Genomic DNA, 22689 nt, shown 5'->3' on the forward strand with positions numbered 1-22689 from the left:
TACCACAAGTAAATTAGAAAACGTCACTGGAGTAAAAAAAAAAAAAAAAGCTCAGCTTTTCAAACAAAGATGATACTCAAAGCTAAGGAGAGAAATCAGTGTCTGGCCATGCATGAGAATATAAAACCACTAAGTATTTGATGGGATATAAAAAAAAAAAAAAAAAATCCTTTTTTTAAGCGGAGCGAAAACACAGGGGATGTTTCATTGGAGAGAACAGCCCTAATTTACAATTCATGAAATATAAGCTTCGTTTTAGAAACGTAGCCTCTCAATGAAAACAACGTACACATACCGGTCGGGATGCAGACGCTCCGAGTTGGGTCTCTGGCCAGTTAGGATTGCGCCTTCAGGTCATGTGTTGTGAAGAGGGTTGTTTCATGTATCCGCTTTGCTTCAACTTCGCCACGGAGAAAGTAAAAACAACTGCTCCAACTGCAGTTCTCTACTGGTGTGCTAGAGTCACTGGCAGCCAATGATCCATACATGTCCACAAATGTACACTAACGACGGAAAGCGTGGCGCTCCCTCCGGCGACGGAGACGTGAATGAGCGCTTCTCCTTAGCGCACGGTTTATATAGGCCTTATACGTAATAGTAGACACACGTCAATCGAATGCTGCATCTAATACGACAACATAGGCTATGTAGTAGCAACTGCTGTCAAGCAAAACTTCATGAAGCACGCTGATATTAGCTTTTCAAATATCAATTCGCTGTGCGTAAAAACAGGAACTTTGGTCACTCGCTCTACTCGGACATCCTGAAACGAGTAACCTACAGTTGTTCAGGAAAACACCACAATATCTGGGATGTCGACAGCCATGCAGACTGTAGGCTATTATCCATACTCAGGCAGTGTTGAAAAAATGACTTTGCAGCTCTTGGGCGAATGAACACAGCGAGACCGGGAATTGTACAAAACGGTGAAAACTAAAGGGACATAGAAAACAAAGCTGTCACCCCCAAAAAATAAGCTAAACATTCCAGATGAAAACAAGCACTAAAACTCCCCCAATCCGCCAACTGTTGACAGTCAACTCGTGCAATTTTGTTCGACCTGTTGCTGGCTTAGCCTATATTTCCTACCTATGCATTTAGTTATTTATTTATTTATTTATTTATTTATTTTGCTTTCAAACGGAGGAAGCAAATATTCAAAGGGGTTGGAACATCTACGTACTAGGGAGCAGGCACGCACAGACAGACAGCCTGAAAAAAAAAAAGTTGCACTGGCTGATGGAGAGAAAAGCTTACGGCACCTGGTATTCCCAGGCGGTCTCCCATCCAAGTACTAACCAGGCCCGACGCTGCTTAGCTTCCGAGATCGGACGAGATCGGGCGTGTTCAGCGTGGTATGGCCGTAAGCGAAAGCAACCGGCCAAAGTAACCTACTTAAAGCTCCCCAACCCGGGTTGGAGACGCGTGTGTTGTGAAAGGTGAGGTACGCTACAGTATGTGTTCATGAAAACAAGGGCGCATTTTCCGCGTGGAGTTCAACTTTGAAAGTGAAGAATACAACAAATGGCATTTAAAACTTGGTAACATTTCCAATAACTGTTCCTTCTTTATCCTAAAAACGAAGGGTACTGACAGAAGAGTTTGGTTAGGCAAGTGCATATACTTTACTCACAGTTCAACACACATAGGGCAGCTTTATCTCTGATTAAAACGCTCACAGATTTGTTTAGAAGCTAAAGAAATTGTAATGGTGACATAGCATGGCAAAAACCACTTGGTGTACACCATTTGAAACTACCACAAGTAAATTAGAAAACGTCACTGGAGTAAAAAAAAAAAAAAAAGCTCAGCTTTTCAAACAAAGATGATACTCAAAGCTAAGGAGAGAAATCAGTGTCTGGCCATGCATGAGAATATAAAACCACTAAGTATTTGATGGGATATAAAAAATAAAATAAAAAATCCTTTTTTTAAGCGGAGCGAAAACACAGGGGATGTTTCATTGGAGAGAACAACCCTAATTTACAATTCATGAAATATAAGCTTCGTTTTAGAAACGTAGCCTCTCAATGAAAACAACGTACACATACCGGTCGGGATGCAGACGCTCCGAGTTGGGTCTCTGGCCAGTTAGGATTGCGCCTTCAGGTCATGTGTTGTGAAGAGGGTTGTTTCATGGATCCGCTTTGCTTCAACTTCGCCACGGAGAAAGTAAAAACAACTGCTCCAACTGCAGTTCTCTACTGGTGTGCTAGAGTCACTGGCAGCCAATGATCCATACATGTCCACAAATGTACACTAACGACGGAAAGCGTGGCGCTCCCTCCGGCGACGGAGACGTGAATGAGCGCTTCTCCTTAGCGCACGGTTTATATAGGCCTTATACGTAATAGTAGACACACGTCAATCGAATGCTGCATCTAATACGACAACATAGGCTATGTAGTAGCAACTGCTGTCAAGCAAAACTTCATGAAGCACGCTGATATTAGCTTTTCAAATATCAATTCGCTGTGCGTAAAAACAGGAACTTTGGTCACTCGCTCTACTCGGACATCCTGAAACGAGTAACCTACAGTTGTTCAGGAAAACACCACAATATCTGGGATGTCGACAGCCATGCAGACTGTAGGCTATTATCCATACTCAGGCAGTGTTGAAAAAATGACTTTGCAGCTCTTGGGCGAATGAACACAGCGAGACCGGGAATTGTACAAAACGGTGAAAACTAAAGGGACATAGAAAACAAAGCTGTCACCCCCAAAAAATAAGCTAAACATTCCAGATGAAAACAAGCACTAAAACTCCCCCAATCCGCCAACTGTTGACAGTCAACTCGTGCAATTTTGTTCGACCTGTTGCTGGCTTAGCCTATATTTCCTACCTATGCATTTAGTTATTTATTTATTTATTTATTTATTTATTTAGCTTTCAAACGGAGGAAGCAAATATTCAAAGGGGTTGGAACATCTACGTACTAGGGAGCAGGCACGCACAGACAGACAGCCTGAAAAAAAAAAAGTTGCACTGGCTGATGGAGAGAAAAGCTTACGGCACCTGGTATTCCCAGGCGGTCTCCCATCCAAGTACTAACCAGGCCCGACGCTGCTTAGCTTCCGAGATCGGACGAGATCGGGCGTGTTCAGCGTGGTATGGCCGTAAGCGAAAGCAACCGGCCAAAGTAACCTACTTAAAGCTCCCCAACCCGGGTTGGAGACGCGTGTGTTGTGAAAGGTGAGGTACGCTACAGTATGTGTTCATGAAAACAAGGGCGCATTTTCCGCGTGGAGTTCAACTTTGAAAGTGAAGAATACAACAAATGGCATTTAAAACTTGGTAACATTTCCAATAACTGTTCCTTCTTTATCCTAAAAACGAAGGGTACTGACAGAAGAGTTTGGTTAGGCAAGTGCATATACTTTACTCACAGTTCAACACACATAGGGCAGCTTTATCTCTGATTAAAACGCTCACAGATTTGTTTAGAAGCTAAAGAAATTGTAATGGTGACATAGCATGGCAAAAACCACTTGGTGTACACCATTTGAAACTACCACAAGTAAATTAGAAAACGTCACTGGAGTAAAAAAAAAAAAAAAAGCTCAGCTTTTCAAACAAAGATGATACTCAAAGCTAAGGAGAGAAATCAGTGTCTGGCCATGCATGAGAATATAAAACCACTAAGTATTTGATGGGATATAAAAAATAAAATAAAAAATCCTTTTTTTAAGCGGAGCGAAAACACAGGGGATGTTTCATTGGAGAGAACAACCCTAATTTACAATTCATGAAATATAAGCTTCGTTTTAGAAACGTAGCCTCTCAATGAAAACAACGTACACATACCGGTCGGGATGCAGACGCTCCGAGTTGGGTCTCTGGCCAGTTAGGATTGCGCCTTCAGGTCATGTGTTGTGAAGAGGGTTGTTTCATGGATCCGCTTTGCTTCAACTTCGCCACGGAGAAAGTAAAAACAACTGCTCCAACTGCAGTTCTCTACTGGTGTGCTAGAGTCACTGGCAGCCAATGATCCATACATGTCCACAAATGTACACTAACGACGGAAAGCGTGGCGCTCCCTCCGGCGACGGAGACGTGAATGAGCGCTTCTCCTTAGCGCACGGTTTATATAGGCCTTATACGTAATAGTAGACACACGTCAATCGAATGCTGCATCTAATACGACAACATAGGCTATGTAGTAGCAACTGCTGTCAAGCAAAACTTCATGAAGCACGCTGATATTAGCTTTTCAAATATCAATTCGCTGTGCGTAAAAACAGGAACTTTGGTCACTCGCTCTACTCGGACATCCTGAAACGAGTAACCTACAGTTGTTCAGGAAAACACCACAATATCTGGGATGTCGACAGCCATGCAGACTGTAGGCTATTATCCATACTCAGGCAGTGTTGAAAAAATGACTTTGCAGCTCTTGGGCGAATGAACACAGCGAGACCGGGAATTGTACAAAACGGTGAAAACTAAAGGGACATAGAAAACAAAGCTGTCACCCCCAAAAAATAAGCTAAACATTCCAGATGAAAACAAGCACTAAAACTCCCCCAATCCGCCAACTGTTGACAGTCAACTCGTGCAATTTTGTTCGACCTGTTGCTGGCTTAGCCTATAATTCCTACCTATGCATTTAGTTATTTATTTATTTATTTATTTATTTATTTAGCTTTCAAACGGAGGAAGCAAATATTCAAAGGGGTTGGAACATCTACGTACTAGGGAGCAGGCACGCACAGACAGACAGCCTGAAAAAAAAAAAGTTGCACTGGCTGATGGAGAGAAAAGCTTACGGCACCTGGTATTCCCAGGCGGTCTCCCATCCAAGTACTAACCAGGCCCGACGCTGCTTAGCTTCCGAGATCGGACGAGATCGGGCGTGTTCAGCGTGGTATGGCCGTAAGCGAAAGCAACCGGCCAAAGTAACCTACTTAAAGCTCCCCAACCCGGGTTGGAGACGCGTGTGTTGTGAAAGGTGAGGTACGCTACAGTATGTGTTCATGAAAACAAGGGCGCATTTTCCGCGTGGAGTTCAACTTTGAAAGTGAAGAATACAACAAATGGCATTTAAAACTTGGTAACATTTCCAATAACTGTTCCTTCTTTATCCTAAAAACGAAGGGTACTGACAGAAGAGTTTGGTTAGGCAAGTGCATATACTTTACTCACAGTTCAACACACATAGGGCAGCTTTATCTCTGATTAAAACGCTCACAGATTTGTTTAGAAGCTAAAGAAATTGTAATGGTGACATAGCATGGCAAAAACCACTTGGTGTACACCATTTGAAACTACCACAAGTAAATTAGAAAACGTCACTGGAGTAAAAAAAAAAAAAAAGCTCAGCTTTTCAAACAAAGATGATACTCAAAGCTAAGGAGAGAAATCAGTGTCTGGCCATGCATGAGAATATAAAACCACTAAGTATTTGATGGGATATAAAAAATAAAATAAAAAATCCTTTTTTTAAGCGGAGCGAAAACACAGGGGATGTTTCATTGGAGAGAACAACCCTAATTTACAATTCATGAAATATAAGCTTCGTTTTAGAAACGTAGCCTCTCAATGAAAACAACGTACACATACCGGTCGGGATGCAGACGCTCCGAGTTGGGTCTCTGGCCAGTTAGGATTGCGCCTTCAGGTCATGTGTTGTGAAGAGGGTTGTTTCATGGATCCGCTTTGCTTCAACTTCGCCACGGAGAAAGTAAAAACAACTGCTCCAACTGCAGTTCTCTACTGGTGTGCTAGAGTCACTGGCAGCCAATGATCCATACATGTCCACAAATGTACACTAACGACGGAAAGCGTGGCGCTCCCTCCGGCGACGGAGACGTGAATGAGCGCTTCTCCTTAGCGCACGGTTTATATAGGCCTTATACGTAATAGTAGACACACGTCAATCGAATGCTGCATCTAATACGACAACATAGGCTATGTAGTAGCAACTGCTGTCAAGCAAAACTTCATGAAGCACGCTGATATTAGCTTTTCAAATATCAATTCGCTGTGCATAAAAACAGGAACTTTGGTCACTCGCTCTACTCGGACATCCTGAAACGAGTAACCTACAGTTGTTCAGGAAAACACCACAATATCTGGGATGTCGACAGCCATGCAGACTGTAGGCTATTATCCATACTCAGGCAGTGTTGAAAAAATGACTTTGCAGCTCTTGGGCGAATGAACACAGCGAGACCGGGAATTGTACAAAACGGTGAAAACTAAAGGGACATAGAAAACAAAGCTGTCACCCCCAAAAAATAAGCTAAACATTCCAGATGAAAACAAGCACTAAAACTCCCCCAATCCGCCAACTGTTGACAGTCAACTCGTGCAATTTTGTTCGACCTGTTGCTGGCTTAGCCTATATTTCCTACCTATGCATTTAGTTATTTATTTATTTATTTATTTATTTATTTTGCTTTCAAACGGAGGAAGCAAATATTCAAAGGGGTTGGAACATCTACGTACTAGGGAGCAGGCACGCACAGACAGACAGCCTGAAAAAAAAAAAGTTGCACTGGCTGATGGAGAGAAAAGCTTACGGCACCTGGTATTCCCAGGCGGTCTCCCATCCAAGTACTAACCAGGCCCGACGCTGCTTAGCTTCCGAGATCGGACGAGATCGGGCGTGTTCAGCGTGGTATGGCCGTAAGCGAAAGCAACCGGCCAAAGTAACCTACTTAAAGCTCCCCAACCCGGGTTGGAGACGCGTGTGTTGTGAAAGGTGAGGTACGCTACAGTATGTGTTCATGAAAACAAGGGCGCATTTTCCGCGTGGAGTTCAACTTTGAAAGTGAAGAATACAACAAATGGCATTTAAAACTTGGTAACATTTCCAATAACTGTTCCTTCTTTATCCTAAAAACGAAGGGTACTGACAGAAGAGTTTGGTTAGGCAAGTGCATATACTTTACTCACAGTTCAACACACATAGGGCAGCTTTATCTCTGATTAAAACGCTCACAGATTTGTTTAGAAGCTAAAGAAATTGTAATGGTGACATAGCATGGCAAAAACCACTTGGTGTACACCATTTGAAACTACCACAAGTAAATTAGAAAACGTCACTGGAGTAAAAAAAAAAAAAAAAGCTCAGCTTTTCAAACAAAGATGATACTCAAAGCTAAGGAGAGAAATCAGTGTCTGGCCATGCATGAGAATATAAAACCACTAAGTATTTGATGGGATATAAAAAATAAAATAAAAAATCCTTTTTTTAAGCGGAGCGAAAACACAGGGGATGTTTCATTGGAGAGAACAACCCTAATTTACAATTCATGAAATATAAGCTTCGTTTTAGAAACGTAGCCTCTCAATGAAAACAACGTACACATACCGGTCGGGATGCAGACGCTCCGAGTTGGGTCTCTGGCCAGTTAGGATTGCGCCTTCAGGTCATGTGTTGTGAAGAGGGTTGTTTCATGGATCCGCTTTGCTTCAACTTCGCCACGGAGAAAGTAAAAACAACTGCTCCAACTGCAGTTCTCTACTGGTGTGCTAGAGTCACTGGCAGCCAATGATCCATACATGTCCACAAATGTACACTAACGACGGAAAGCGTGGCGCTCCCTCCGGCGACGGAGACGTGAATGAGCGCTTCTCCTTAGCGCACGGTTTATATAGGCCTTATACGTAATAGTAGACACACGTCAATCGAATGCTGCATCTAATACGACAACATAGGCTATGTAGTAGCAACTGCTGTCAAGCAAAACTTCATGAAGCACGCTGATATTAGCTTTTCAAATATCAATTCGCTGTGCGTAAAAACAGGAACTTTGGTCACTCGCTCTACTCGGACATCCTGAAACGAGTAACCTACAGTTGTTCAGGAAAACACCACAATATCTGGGATGTCGACAGCCATGCAGACTGTAGGCTATTATCCATACTCAGGCAGTGTTGAAAAAATGACTTTGCAGCTCTTGGGCGAATGAACACAGCGAGACCGGGAATTGTACAAAACGGTGAAAACTAAAGGGACATAGAAAACAAAGCTGTCACCCCCAAAAAATAAGCTAAACATTCCAGATGAAAACAAGCACTAAAACTCCCCCAATCCGCCAACTGTTGACAGTCAACTCGTGCAATTTTGTTCGACCTGTTGCTGGCTTAGCCTATATTTCCTACCTATGCATTTAGTTATTTATTTATTTATTTATTTATTTATTTAGCTTTCAAACGGAGGAAGCAAATATTCAAAGGGGTTGGAACATCTACGTACTAGGGAGCAGGCACGCACAGACAGACAGCCTGAAAAAAAAAAAGTTGCACTGGCTGATGGAGAGAAAAGCTTACGGCACCTGGTATTCCCAGGCGGTCTCCCATCCAAGTACTAACCAGGCCCGACGCTGCTTAGCTTCCGAGATCGGACGAGATCGGGCGTGTTCAGCGTGGTATGGCCGTAAGCGAAAGCAACCGGCCAAAGTAACCTACTTAAAGCTCCCCAACCCGGGTTGGAGACGCGTGTGTTGTGAAAGGTGAGGTACGCTACAGTATGTGTTCATGAAAACAAGGGCGCATTTTCCGCGTGGAGTTCAACTTTGAAAGTGAAGAATACAACAAATGGCATTTAAAACTTGGTAACATTTCCAATAACTGTTCCTTCTTTATCCTAAAAACGAAGGGTACTGACAGAAGAGTTTGGTTAGGCAAGTGCATATACTTTACTCACAGTTCAACACACATAGGGCAGCTTTATCTCTGATTAAAACGCTCACAGATTTGTTTAGAAGCTAAAGAAATTGTAATGGTGACATAGCATGGCAAAAACCACTTGGTGTACACCATTTGAAACTACCACAAGTAAATTAGAAAACGTCACTGGAGTAAAAAAAAAAAAAAAAGCTCAGCTTTTCAAACAAAGATGATACTCAAAGCTAAGGAGAGAAATCAGTGTCTGGCCATGCATGAGAATATAAAACCACTAAGTATTTGATGGGATATAAAAAATAAAATAAAAAATCCTTTTTTTAAGCGGAGCGAAAACACAGGGGATGTTTCATTGGAGAGAACAACCCTAATTTACAATTCATGAAATATAAGCTTCGTTTTAGAAACGTAGCCTCTCAATGAAAACAACGTACACATACCGGTCGGGATGCAGACGCTCCGAGTTGGGTCTCTGGCCAGTTAGGATTGCGCCTTCAGGTCATGTGTTGTGAAGAGGGTTGTTTCATGGATCCGCTTTGCTTCAACTTCGCCACGGAGAAAGTAAAAACAACTGCTCCAACTGCAGTTCTCTACTGGTGTGCTAGAGTCACTGGCAGCCAATGATCCATACATGTCCACAAATGTACACTAACGACGGAAAGCGTGGCGCTCCCTCCGGCGACGGAGACGTGAATGAGCGCTTCTCCTTAGCGCACGGTTTATATAGGCCTTATACGTAATAGTAGACACACGTCAATCGAATGCTGCATCTAATACGACAACATAGGCTATGTAGTAGCAACTGCTGTCAAGCAAAACTTCATGAAGCACGCTGATATTAGCTTTTCAAATATCAATTCGCTGTGCGTAAAAACAGGAACTTTGGTCACTCGCTCTACTCGGACATCCTGAAACGAGTAACCTACAGTTGTTCAGGAAAACACCACAATATCTGGGATGTCGACAGCCATGCAGACTGTAGGCTATTATCCATACTCAGGCAGTGTTGAAAAAATGACTTTGCAGCTCTTGGGCGAATGAACACAGCGAGACCGGGAATTGTACAAAACGGTGAAAACTAAAGGGACATAGAAAACAAAGCTGTCACCCCCAAAAAATAAGCTAAACATTCCAGATGAAAACAAGCACTAAAACTCCCCCAATCCGCCAACTGTTGACAGTCAACTCGTGCAATTTTGTTCGACCTGTTGCTGGCTTAGCCTATAATTCCTACCTATGCATTTAGTTATTTATTTATTTATTTATTTATTTATTTAGCTTTCAAACGGAGGAAGCAAATATTCAAAGGGGTTGGAACATCTACGTACTAGGGAGCAGGCACGCACAGACAGACAGCCTGAAAAAAAAAAAGTTGCACTGGCTGATGGAGAGAAAAGCTTACGGCACCTGGTATTCCCAGGCGGTCTCCCATCCAAGTACTAACCAGGCCCGACGCTGCTTAGCTTCCGAGATCGGACGAGATCGGGCGTGTTCAGCGTGGTATGGCCGTAAGCGAAAGCAACCGGCCAAAGTAACCTACTTAAAGCTCCCCAACCCGGGTTGGAGACGCGTGTGTTGTGAAAGGTGAGGTACGCTACAGTATGTGTTCATGAAAACAAGGGCGCATTTTCCGCGTGGAGTTCAACTTTGAAAGTGAAGAATACAACAAATGGCATTTAAAACTTGGTAACATTTCCAATAACTGTTCCTTCTTTATCCTAAAAACGAAGGGTACTGACAGAAGAGTTTGGTTAGGCAAGTGCATATACTTTACTCACAGTTCAACACACATAGGGCAGCTTTATCTCTGATTAAAACGCTCACAGATTTGTTTAGAAGCTAAAGAAATTGTAATGGTGACATAGCATGGCAAAAACCACTTGGTGTACACCATTTGAAACTACCACAAGTAAATTAGAAAACGTCACTGGAGTAAAAAAAAAAAAAAAGCTCAGCTTTTCAAACAAAGATGATACTCAAAGCTAAGGAGAGAAATCAGTGTCTGGCCATGCATGAGAATATAAAACCACTAAGTATTTGATGGGATATAAAAAATAAAATAAAAAATCCTTTTTTTAAGCGGAGCGAAAACACAGGGGATGTTTCATTGGAGAGAACAACCCTAATTTACAATTCATGAAATATAAGCTTCGTTTTAGAAACGTAGCCTCTCAATGAAAACAACGTACACATACCGGTCGGGATGCAGACGCTCCGAGTTGGGTCTCTGGCCAGTTAGGATTGCGCCTTCAGGTCATGTGTTGTGAAGAGGGTTGTTTCATGGATCCGCTTTGCTTCAACTTCGCCACGGAGAAAGTAAAAACAACTGCTCCAACTGCAGTTCTCTACTGGTGTGCTAGAGTCACTGGCAGCCAATGATCCATACATGTCCACAAATGTACACTAACGACGGAAAGCGTGGCGCTCCCTCCGGCGACGGAGACGTGAATGAGCGCTTCTCCTTAGCGCACGGTTTATATAGGCCTTATACGTAATAGTAGACACACGTCAATCGAATGCTGCATCTAATACGACAACATAGGCTATGTAGTAGCAACTGCTGTCAAGCAAAACTTCATGAAGCACGCTGATATTAGCTTTTCAAATATCAATTCGCTGTGCGTAAAAACAGGAACTTTGGTCACTCGCTCTACTCGGACATCCTGAAACGAGTAACCTACAGTTGTTCAGGAAAACACCACAATATCTGGGATGTCGACAGCCATGCAGACTGTAGGCTATTATCCATACTCAGGCAGTGTTGAAAAAATGACTTTGCAGCTCTTGGGCGAATGAACACAGCGAGACCGGGAATTGTACAAAACGGTGAAAACTAAAGGGACATAGAAAACAAAGCTGTCACCCCCAAAAAATAAGCTAAACATTCCAGATGAAAACAAGCACTAAAACTCCCCCAATCCGCCAACTGTTGACAGTCAACTCGTGCAATTTTGTTCGACCTGTTGCTGGCTTAGCCTATAATTCCTACCTATGCATTTAGTTATTTATTTATTTATTTATTTATTTATTTATTTAGCTTTCAAACGGAGGAAGCAAATATTCAAAGGGGTTGGAACATCTACGTACTAGGGAGCAGGCACGCACAGACAGACAGCCTGAAAAAAAAAAAGTTGCACTGGCTGATGGAGAGAAAAGCTTACGGCACCTGGTATTCCCAGGCGGTCTCCCATCCAAGTACTAACCAGGCCCGACGCTGCTTAGCTTCCGAGATCGGACGAGATCGGGCGTGTTCAGCGTGGTATGGCCGTAAGCGAAAGTAACCGGCCAAAGTAACCTACTTAAAGCTCCCCAACCCGGGTTGGAGACGCGTGTGTTGTGAAAGGTGAGGTACGCTACAGTATGTGTTCATGAAAACAAGGGCGCATTTTCCGCGTGGAGTTCAACTTTGAAAGTGAAGAATACAACAAATGGCATTTAAAACTTGGTAACATTTCCAATAACTGTTCCTTCTTTATCCTAAAAACGAAGGGTACTGACAGAAGAGTTTGGTTAGGCAAGTGCATATACTTTACTCACAGTTCAACACACATAGGGCAGCTTTATCTCTGATTAAAACGCTCACAGATTTGTTTAGAAGCTAAAGAAATTGTAATGGTGACATAGCATGGCAAAAACCACTTGGTGTACACCATTTGAAACTACCACAAGTAAATTAGAAAACGTCACTGGAGTAAAAAAAAAAAAAAAGCTCAGCTTTTCAAACAAAGATGATACTCAAAGCTAAGGAGAGAAATCAGTGTCTGGCCATGCATGAGAATATAAAACCACTAAGTATTTGATGGGATATAAAAAAAAAAAAAAAAAATCCTTTTTTTGAGCGGAGCGAAAACACAGGGGATGTTTCATTGGAGAGAACAGCCCTAATTTACAATTCATGAAATATAAGCTTCGTTTTAGAAACGTAGCCTCTCAATGAAAACAACGTACACATACCGGTCGGGATGCAGACGCTCCGAGTTGGGTCTCTGGCCAGTTAGGATTGCGCCTTCAGGTCATGTGTTGTGAAGAGGGTTGTTTCATGGATCCGCTTTGCTTCAACTTCGCCACGGAGAAAGTAAAAACAACTGCTCCAACTGCAGTTCTCTACTGGTGTGCTAGAGTCACTGGCAGCCAATGATCCATACATGTCCACAAATGTACACTAACGACGGAAAGCGTGGCGCTCCCTCCGGCGACGGAGACGTGAATGAGCGCTTCTCCTTAGCGCACGGTTTATATAGGCCTTATACGTAATAGTAGACACACGTCAATCGAATGCTGCATCTAATACGACAACATAGGCTATGTAGTAGCAACTGCTGTCAAGCAAAACTTCATGAAGCACGCTGATATTAGCTTTTCAAATATCAATTCGCTGTGCATAAAAACAGGAACTTTGGTCACTCGCTCTACTCGGACATCCTGAAACGAGTAACCTACAGTTGTTCAGGAAAACACCACAATATCTGGGATGTCGACAGCCATGCAGACTGTAGGCTATTATCCATACTCAGGCAGTGTTGAAAAAATGACTTTGCAGCTCTTGGGCGAATGAACACAGCGAGACCGGGAATTGTACAAAACGGTGAAAACTAAAGGGACATAGAAAACAAAGCTGTCACCCCCAAAAAATAAGCTAAACATTCCAGATGAAAACAAGCACTAAAACTCCCCCAATCCGCCAACTGTTGACAGTCAACTCGTGCAATTTTGTTCGACCTGTTGCTGGCTTAGCCTATATTTCCTACCTATGCATTTAGTTATTTATTTATTTATTTATTTATTTATTTTGCTTTCAAACGGAGGAAGCAAATATTCAAAGGGGTTGGAACATCTACGTACTAGGGAGCAGGCACGCACAGACAGACAGCCTGAAAAAAAAAAAGTTGCACTGGCTGATGGAGAGAAAAGCTTACGGCACCTGGTATTCCCAGGCGGTCTCCCATCCAAGTACTAACCAGGCCCGACGCTGCTTAGCTTCCGAGATCGGACGAGATCGGGCGTGTTCAGCGTGGTATGGCCGTAAGCGAAAGCAACCGGCCAAAGTAACCTACTTAAAGCTCCCCAACCCGGGTTGGAGACGCGTGTGTTGTGAAAGGTGAGGTACGCTACAGTATGTGTTCATGAAAACAAGGGCGCATTTTCCGCGTGGAGTTCAACTTTGAAAGTGAAGAATACAACAAATGGCATTTAAAACTTGGTAACATTTCCAATAACTGTTCCTTCTTTATCCTAAAAACGAAGGGTACTGACAGAAGAGTTTGGTTAGGCAAGTGCATATACTTTACTCACAGTTCAACACACATAGGGCAGCTTTATCTCTGATTAAAACGCTCACAGATTTGTTTAGAAGCTAAAGAAATTGTAATGGTGACATAGCATGGCAAAAACCACTTGGTGTACACCATTTGAAACTACCACAAGTAAATTAGAAAACGTCACTGGAGTAAAAAAAAAAAAAAAAGCTCAGCTTTTCAAACAAAGATGATACTCAAAGCTAAGGAGAGAAATCAGTGTCTGGCCATGCATGAGAATATAAAACCACTAAGTATTTGATGGGATATAAAAAATAAAATAAAAAATCCTTTTTTTAAGCGGAGCGAAAACACAGGGGATGTTTCATTGGAGAGAACAACCCTAATTTACAATTCATGAAATATAAGCTTCGTTTTAGAAACGTAGCCTCTCAATGAAAACAACGTACACATACCGGTCGGGATGCAGACGCTCCGAGTTGGGTCTCTGGCCAGTTAGGATTGCGCCTTCAGGTCATGTGTTGTGAAGAGGGTTGTTTCATGGATCCGCTTTGCTTCAACTTCGCCACGGAGAAAGTAAAAACAACTGCTCCAACTGCAGTTCTCTACTGGTGTGCTAGAGTCACTGGCAGCCAATGATCCATACATGTCCACAAATGTACACTAACGACGGAAAGCGTGGCGCTCCCTCCGGCGACGGAGACGTGAATGAGCGCTTCTCCTTAGGGCACGGTTTATATAGGCCTTATACGTAATAGTAGACACACGTCAATCGAATGCTGCATCTAATACGACAACATAGGCTATGTAGTAGCAACTGCTGTCAAGCAAAACTTCATGAAGCACGCTGATATTAGCTTTTCAAATATCAATTCGCTGTGCGTAAAAACAGGAACTTTGGTCACTCGCTCTACTCGGACATCCTGAAACGAGTAACCTACAGTTGTTCAGGAAAACACCACAATATCTGGGATGTCGACAGCCATGCAGACTGTAGGCTATTATCCATACTCAGGCAGTGTTGAAAAAATGACTTTGCAGCTCTTGGGCGAATGAACACAGCGAGACCGGGAATTGTACAAAACGGTGAAAACTAAAGGGACATAGAAAACAAAGCTGTCACCCCCAAAAAATAAGCTAAACATTCCAGATGAAAACAAGCACTAAAACTCCCCCAATCCGCCAACTGTTGACAGTCAACTCGTGCAATTTTGTTCGACCTGTTGCTGGCTTAGCCTATATTTCCTACCTATGCATTTAGTTATTTATTTATTTATTTATTTATTTATTTAGCTTTCAAACGGAGGAAGCAAATATTCAAAGGGGTTGGAACATCTACGTACTAGGGAGCAGGCACGCACAGACAGACAGCCTGAAAAAAAAAAAGTTGCACTGGCTGATGGAGAGAAAAGCTTACGGCACCTGGTATTCCCAGGCGGTCTCCCATCCAAGTACTAACCAGGCCCGACGCTGCTTAGCTTCCGAGATCGGACGAGATCGGGCGTGTTCAGCGTGGTATGGCCGTAAGCGAAAGCAACCGGCCAAAGTAACCTACTTAAAGCTCCCCAACCCGGGTTGGAGACGCGTGTGTTGTGAAAGGTGAGGTACGCTACAGTATGTGTTCATGAAAACAAGGGCGCATTTTCCGCGTGGAGTTCAACTTTGAAAGTGAAGAATACAACAAATGGCATTTAAAACTTGGTAACATTTCCAATAACTGTTCCTTCTTTATCCTAAAAACGAAGGGTACTGACAGAAGAGTTTGGTTAGGCAAGTGCATATACTTTACTCACAGTTCAACACACATAGGGCAGCTTTATCTCTGATTAAAACGCTCACAGATTTGTTTAGAAGCTAAAGAAATTGTAATGGTGACATAGCATGGCAAAAACCACTTGGTGTACACCATTTGAAACTACCACAAGTAAATTAGAAAACGTCACTGGAGTAAAAAAAAAAAAAAAAGCTCAGCTTTTCAAACAAAGATGATACTCAAAGCTAAGGAGAGAAATCAGTGTCTGGCCATGCATGAGAATATAAAACCACTAAGTATTTGATGGGATATAAAAAATAAAATAAAAAATCCTTTTTTTAAGCGGAGCGAAAACACAGGGGATGTTTCATTGGAGAGAACAACCCTAATTTACAATTCATGAAATATAAGCTTCGTTTTAGAAACGTAGCCTCTCAATGAAAACAACGTACACATACCGGTCGGGATGCAGACGCTCCGAGTTGGGTCTCTGGCCAGTTAGGATTGCGCCTTCAGGTCATGTGTTGTGAAGAGGGTTGTTTCATGGATCCGCTTTGCTTCAACTTCGCCACGGAGAAAGTAAAAACAACTGCTCCAACTGCAGTTCTCTACTGGTGTGCTAGAGTCACTGGCAGCCAATGATCCATACATGTCCACAAATGTACACTAACGACGGAAAGCGTGGCGCTCCCTCCGGCGACGGAGACGTGAATGAGCGCTTCTCCTTAGGGCACGGTTTATATAGGCCTTATACGTAATAGTAGACACACGTCAATCGAATGCTGCATCTAATACGACAACATAGGCTATGTAGTAGCAACTGCTGTCAAGCAAAACTTCATGAAGCACGCTGATATTAGCTTTTCAAATATCAATTCGCTGTGCGTAAAAACAGGAACTTTGGTCACTCGCTCTACTCGGACATCCTGAAACGAGTAACCTACAGTTGTTCAGGAAAACACCACAATATCTGGGATGTCGACAGCCATGCAGACTGTAGGCTATTATCCATACTCAGGCAGTGTTGAAAAAATGACTTTGCAGCTCTTGGGCGAATGAACACAGCGAGACCGGGAATTGTACAAAACGGTGAAAACTAAAGGGACATAGAAAACAAAGCTGTCACCCCCAAAAAATAAGCTAAACATTCCAGATGAAAACAAGCACTAAAACTCCCCCAATCCGCCAACTGTTGACAGTCAACTCGTGCAATTTTGTTCGACCTGTTGCTGGCTTATCCTATATTTCCTACCTATGCATTTAGTTATTTATTTATTTATTTATTTATTTATTTAGCTTTCAAACGGAGGAAGCAAATATTCAAAGGGGTTGGAACATCTACGTACTAGGGAGCAGGCACGCACAGACAGACAGCCTGAAAAAAAAAAAGTTGCACTGGCTGATGGAGAGAAAAGCTTACGGCACCTGGTATTCCCAGGCGGTCTCCCATCCAAGTACTAACCAGGCCCGACGCTGCTTAGCTTCCGAGATCGGACGAGATCGGGCGTGTTCAGCGTGGTATGGCCGTAAGCGAAAGCAACCGGCCAAAGTAACCTACTTAAAGCTCCCCAACCCGGGTTGGAGACGCGTGTGTTGTGAAAGGTGAGGTACGCTACAGTATGTGTTCATGAAAACAAGGGCGCATTTTCCGCGTGGAGTTCAACTTTGAAAGTGAAGAATACAACAAATGGCATTTAAAACTTGGTAACATTTCCAATAACTGTTCCTTCTTTATCCTAAAAACGAAGGGTACTGACAGAAGAGTTTGGTTAGGCAAGTGCATATACTTTACTCACAGTTCAACACACATAGGGCAGCTTTATCTCTGATTAAAACGCTGACAGATTTGTTTAGAAGCTAAAGAAATTGTAATGGTGACATAGCATGGCAAAAACCACTTGGTGTACACCATTTGAAACTACCACAAGTAAATTAGAAAACGTCACTGGAGTAAAAAAAAAAAAAAAAGCTCAGCTTTTCAAACAAAGATGATACTCAAAGCTAAGGAGAGAAATCAGTGTCTGGCCATGCATGAGAATATAAAACCACTAAGTATTTGATGGGATATAAAAAATAAAATAAAAAATCCTTTTTTTAAGCGGAGCGAAAACACAGGGGATGTTTCATTGGAGAGAACAACCCTAATTTACAATTCATGAAATATAAGCTTCGTTTTAGAAACGTAGCCTCTCAATGAAAACAACGTACACATACCGGTCGGGATGCAGACGCTCCGAGTTGGGTCTCTGGCCAGTTAGGATTGCGCCTTCAGGTCATGTGTTGTGAAGAGGGTTGTTTCATGGATCCGCTTTGCTTCAACTTCGCCACGGAGAAAGTAAAAACAACTGCTCCAACTGCAGTTCTCTACTGGTGTGCTAGAGTCACTGGCAGCCAATGATCCATACATGTCCACAAATGTACACTAACGACGGAAAGCGTGGCGCTCCCTCCGGCGACGGAGACGTGAATGAGCGCTTCTCCTTAGCGCACGGTTTATATAGGCCTTATACGTAATAGTAGACACACGTCAATCGAATGCTGCATCTAATACGACAACATAGGCTATGTAGTAGCAACTGCTGTCAAGCAAAACTTCATGAAGCACGCTGATATTAGCTTTTCAAATATCAATTCGCTGTGCGTAAAAACAGGAACTTTGGTCACTCGCTCTACTCGGACATCCTGAAACGAGTAACCTACAGTTGTTCAGGAAAACACCACAATATCTGGGATGTCGACAGCCATGCAGACTGTAGGCTATTATCCATACTCAGGCAGTGTTGAAAAAATGACTTTGCAGCTCTTGGGCGAATGAACACAGCGAGACCGGGAATTGTACAAAACGGTGAAAACTAAAGGGACATAGAAAACAAAGCTGTCACCCCCAAAAAATAAGCTAAACATTCCAGATGAAAACAAGCACTAAAACTCCCCCAATCCGCCAACTGTTGACAGTCAACTCGTGCAATTTTGTTCGACCTGTTGCTGGCTTAGCCTATAATTCCTACCTATGCATTTAGTTATTTATTTATTTATTTATTTATTTATTTAGCTTTCAAACGGAGGAAGCAAATATTCAAAGGGGTTGGAACATCTACGTACTAGGGAGCAGGCACGCACAGACAGACAGCCTGAAAAAAAAAAAGTTGCACTGGCTGATGGAGAGAAAAGCTTACGGCACCTGGTATTCCCAGGCGGTCTCCCATCCAAGTACTAACCAGGCCCGACGCTGCTTAGCTTCCGAGATCGGACGAGATCGGGCGTGTTCAGCGTGGTATGGCCGTAAGCGAAAGCAACCGGCCAAAGTAACCTACTTAAAGCTCCCCAACCCGGGTTGGAGACGCGTGTGTTGTGAAAGGTGAGGTACGCTACAGTATGTGTTCATGAAAACAAGGGCGCATTTTCCGCGTGGAGTTCAACTTTGAAAGTGAAGAATACAACAAATGGCATTTAAAACTTGGTAACATTTCCAATAACTGTTCCTTCTTTATCCTAAAAACGAAGGGTACTGACAGAAGAGTTTGGTTAGGCAAGTGCATATACTTTACTCACAGTTCAACACACATAGGGCAGCTTTATCTCTGATTAAAACGCTCACAGATTTGTTTAGAAGCTAAAGAAATTGTAATGGTGACATAGCATGGCAAAAACCACTTGGTGTACACCATTTGAAACTACCACAAGTAAATTAGAAAACGTCACTGGAGTAAAAAAAAAAAAAAAGCTCAGCTTTTCAAACAAAGATGATACTCAAAGCTAAGGAGAGAAATCAGTGTCTGGCCATGCATGAGAATATAAAACCACTAAGTATTTGATGGGATATAAAAAAAAAAAAAAAAATCCTTTTTTTAAGCGGAGCGAAAACACAGGGGATGTTTCATTGGAGAGAACAGCCCTAATTTACAATTCATGAAATATAAGCTTCGTTTTAGAAACGTAGCCTCTCAATGAAAACAACGTACACATACCGGTCGGGATGCAGACGCTCCGAGTTGGGTCTCTGGCCAGTTAGGATTGCGCCTTCAGGTCATGTGTTGTGAAGAGGGTTGTTTCATGGATCCGCTTTGCTTCAACTTCGCCACGGAGAAAGTAAAAACAACTGCTCCAACTGCAGTTCTCTACTGGTGTGCTAGAGTCACTGGCAGCCAATGATCCATACATGTCCACAAATGTACACTAACGACGGAAAGCGTGGCGCTCCCTCCGGCGACGGAGACGTGAATGAGCGCTTCTCCTTAGCGCACGGTTTATATAGGCCTTATACGTAATAGTAGACACACGTCAATCGAATGCTGCATCTAATACGACAACATAGGCTATGTAGTAGCAACTGCTGTCAAGCAAAACTTCATGAAGCACGCTGATATTAGCTTTTCAAATATCAATTCGCTGTGCATAAAAACAGGAACTTTGGTCACTCGCTCTACTCGGACATCCTGAAACGAGTAACCTACAGTTGTTCAGGAAAACACCACAATATCTGGGATGTCGACAGCCATGCAGACTGTAGGCTATTATCCATACTCAGGCAGTGTTGAAAAAATGACTTTGCAGCTCTTGGGCGAATGAACACAGCGAGACCGGGAATTGTACAAAACGGTGAAAACTAAAGGGACATAGAAAACAAAGCTGTCACCCCCAAAAAATAAGCTAAACATTCCAGATGAAAACAAGCACTAAAACTCCCCCAATCCGCCAACTGTTGACAGTCAACTCGTGCAATTTTGTTCGACCTGTTGCTGGCTTAGCCTATATTTCCTACCTATGCATTTAATTATTTATTTATTTATTTATTTATTTATTTAGCTTTCAAACGGAGGAAGCAAACATTCAAAGGGGTTGGAACATCTACGTACTAGGGAGCAGGCACGCACAGACAGACAGCCTGAAAAAAAAAAAGTTGCACTGGCTGATGGAGAGAAAAGCTTACGGCACCTGGTATTCCCAGGCGGTCTCCCATCCAAGTACTAACCAGGCCCGACGCTGCTTAGCTTCCGAGATCGGACGAGATCGGGCGTGTTCAGCGTGGTATGGCCGTAAGCGAAAGCAACCGGCCAAAGTAACCTACTTAAAGCTCCCCAACCCGGGTTGGAGACGCGTGTGTTGTGAAAGGTGAGGTACGCTACAGTATGTGTTCATGAAAACAAGGGCGCATTTTCCGCGTGGAGTTCAACTTTGAAAGTGAAGAATACAACAAATGGCATTTAAAACTTGGTAACATTTCCAATAACTGTTCCTTCTTTATCCTAAAAACGAAGGGTACTGACAGAAGAGTTTGGTTAGGCAAGTGCATATACTTTACTCACAGTTCAACACACATAGGGCAGCTTTATCTCTGATTAAAACGCTCACAGATTTGTTTAGAAGCTAAAGAAATTGTAATGGTGACATAGCATGGCAAAAACCACTTGGTGTACACCATTTGAAACTACCACAAGTAAATTAGAAAACGTCACTGGAGTAAAAAAAAAAAAAAAAGCTCAGCTTTTCAAACAAAGATGATACTCAAAGCTAAGGAGAGAAATCAGTGTCTGGCCATGCATGAGAATATAAAACCACTAAGTATTTGATGGGATATAAAAAATAAAATAAAAAATCATTTTTTTAAGCGGAGCGAAAACACAGGGGATGTTTCATTGGAGAGAACAGCCCTAATTTACAATTCATGAAATATAAGCTTCGTTTTAGAAACGTAGCCTCTCAATGAAAACAACGTACACATACCGGTCGGGATGCAGACGCTCCGAGTTGGGTCTCTGGCCAGTTAGGATTGCGCCTTCAGGTCATGTGTTGTGAAGAGGGTTGTTTCATGGATCCGCTTTGCTTCAACTTCGCCACGGAGAAAGTAAAAACAACTGCTCCAACTGCAGTTCTCTACTGGTGTGCTAGAGTCACTGGCAGCCAATGATCCATACATGTCCACAAATGTACACTAACGACGGAAAGCGTGGCGCTCCCTCCGGCGACGGAGACGTGAATGAGCGCTTCTCCTTAGCGCACGGTTTATATAGGCCTTATACGTAATAGTAGACACACGTCAATCGAATGCTGCATCTAATACGACAACATAGGCTATGTAGTAGCAACTGCTGTCAAGCAAAACTTCATGAAGCACGCTGATATTAGCTTTTCAAATATCAATTCGCTGTGCGTAAAAACAGGAACTTTGGTCACTCGCTCTACTCGGACATCCTGAAACGAGTAACCTACAGTTGTTCAGGAAAACACCACAATATCTGGGATGTCGACAGCCATGCAGACTGTAGGCTATTATCCATACTCAGGCAGTGTTGAAAAAATGACTTTGCAGCTCTTGGGCGAATGAACACAGCGAGACCGGGAATTGTACAAAACGGTGAAAACTAAAGGGACATAGAAAACAAAGCTGTCACCCCCAAAAAATAAGCTAAACATTCCAGATGAAAACAAGCACTAAAACTCCCCCAATCCGCCAACTGTTGACAGTCAACTCGTGCAATTTTGTTCGACCTGTTGCTGGCTTAGCCTATATTTCCTACCTATGCATTTACTTATTTATTTATTTATTTATTTATTTATTTTGCTTTCAAACGGAGGAAGCAAATATTCAAAGGGGTTGGAACATCTACGTACTAGGGAGCAGGCACGCACAGACAGACAGCCTGAAAAAAAAAAAGTTGCACTGGCTGATGGAGAGAAAAGCTTACGGCACCTGGTATTCCCAGGCGGTCTCCCATCCAAGTACTAACCAGGCCCGACGCTGCTTAGCTTCCGAGATCGGACGAGATCGGGCGTGTTCAGCGTGGTATGGCCGTAAGCGAAAGCAACCGGCCAAAGTAACCTACTTAAAGCTCCCCAACCCGGCCTCATCCCCACCTAGGATAGTCTGTAACTGAGTCATAGACTCTATCAGTCTATACACAGGTCTAATAACTCTACCAAACCTAGATGTGGGAGGGGGAAGTAAGGGGTCAGTGTAGTCAGTATCAGTGTTGTGAGGGGGGTTGGGAGGGGCAACGGGCGTGACATGTACCGCAACATCACCAGGGCCCACCACATCACCAGTAA

General features: G+C 42.9%; 13 non-coding genes across 13 annotated transcripts; all 13 read right to left on the reverse strand.

Moving 5' to 3' along the window:
- Nucleotides 1-1250: 1250 nt before the first annotated feature.
- LOC134063130 (5S ribosomal RNA) lies at nucleotides 1251-1369 on the reverse strand. Its single transcript, XR_009935903.1, has one exon. It is a non-coding gene; the product is annotated as a 5S ribosomal RNA (ribosomal RNA).
- A 1637-nt stretch (nucleotides 1370-3006) lies between these two features.
- On the reverse strand, nucleotides 3007-3125 carry LOC134063131 (5S ribosomal RNA). Its single transcript, XR_009935904.1, has one exon. It is a non-coding gene; the product is annotated as a 5S ribosomal RNA (ribosomal RNA).
- Nucleotides 3126-4762: 1637 nt separating this feature from the next.
- LOC134063132 (5S ribosomal RNA) lies at nucleotides 4763-4881 on the reverse strand. The gene has a single exon (XR_009935905.1). It is a non-coding gene; the product is annotated as a 5S ribosomal RNA (ribosomal RNA).
- Nucleotides 4882-6517: 1636 nt separating this feature from the next.
- On the reverse strand, nucleotides 6518-6636 carry LOC134063133 (5S ribosomal RNA). The gene has a single exon (XR_009935906.1). It is a non-coding gene; the product is annotated as a 5S ribosomal RNA (ribosomal RNA).
- A 1637-nt stretch (nucleotides 6637-8273) lies between these two features.
- Nucleotides 8274-8392, reverse strand: LOC134063134 (5S ribosomal RNA). The gene has a single exon (XR_009935907.1). It is a non-coding gene; the product is annotated as a 5S ribosomal RNA (ribosomal RNA).
- A 1637-nt stretch (nucleotides 8393-10029) lies between these two features.
- Nucleotides 10030-10148, reverse strand: LOC134063136 (5S ribosomal RNA). The gene has a single exon (XR_009935909.1). It is a non-coding gene; the product is annotated as a 5S ribosomal RNA (ribosomal RNA).
- Nucleotides 10149-11788: 1640 nt separating this feature from the next.
- LOC134063137 (5S ribosomal RNA) lies at nucleotides 11789-11907 on the reverse strand. Its single transcript, XR_009935910.1, has one exon. It is a non-coding gene; the product is annotated as a 5S ribosomal RNA (ribosomal RNA).
- Nucleotides 11908-13543: 1636 nt separating this feature from the next.
- Nucleotides 13544-13662, reverse strand: LOC134063138 (5S ribosomal RNA). Its single transcript, XR_009935911.1, has one exon. It is a non-coding gene; the product is annotated as a 5S ribosomal RNA (ribosomal RNA).
- Nucleotides 13663-15299: 1637 nt separating this feature from the next.
- On the reverse strand, nucleotides 15300-15418 carry LOC134063139 (5S ribosomal RNA). Its single transcript, XR_009935912.1, has one exon. It is a non-coding gene; the product is annotated as a 5S ribosomal RNA (ribosomal RNA).
- A 1637-nt stretch (nucleotides 15419-17055) lies between these two features.
- LOC134063140 (5S ribosomal RNA) lies at nucleotides 17056-17174 on the reverse strand. The gene has a single exon (XR_009935913.1). It is a non-coding gene; the product is annotated as a 5S ribosomal RNA (ribosomal RNA).
- A 1637-nt stretch (nucleotides 17175-18811) lies between these two features.
- Nucleotides 18812-18930, reverse strand: LOC134063142 (5S ribosomal RNA). The gene has a single exon (XR_009935915.1). It is a non-coding gene; the product is annotated as a 5S ribosomal RNA (ribosomal RNA).
- Nucleotides 18931-20565: 1635 nt separating this feature from the next.
- Nucleotides 20566-20684, reverse strand: LOC134063143 (5S ribosomal RNA). Its single transcript, XR_009935916.1, has one exon. It is a non-coding gene; the product is annotated as a 5S ribosomal RNA (ribosomal RNA).
- Nucleotides 20685-22321: 1637 nt separating this feature from the next.
- On the reverse strand, nucleotides 22322-22440 carry LOC134063144 (5S ribosomal RNA). Its single transcript, XR_009935917.1, has one exon. It is a non-coding gene; the product is annotated as a 5S ribosomal RNA (ribosomal RNA).
- Between the last annotated feature and the right edge of the window lie 249 nt (nucleotides 22441-22689).

The sequence above is a fragment of the Sardina pilchardus genome, chromosome 17 (genome assembly GCF_963854185.1).
Source record: "Sardina pilchardus chromosome 17, fSarPil1.1, whole genome shotgun sequence".
NCBI classification, from domain to species: Eukaryota; Metazoa; Chordata; class Actinopteri; order Clupeiformes; family Clupeidae; genus Sardina; species Sardina pilchardus.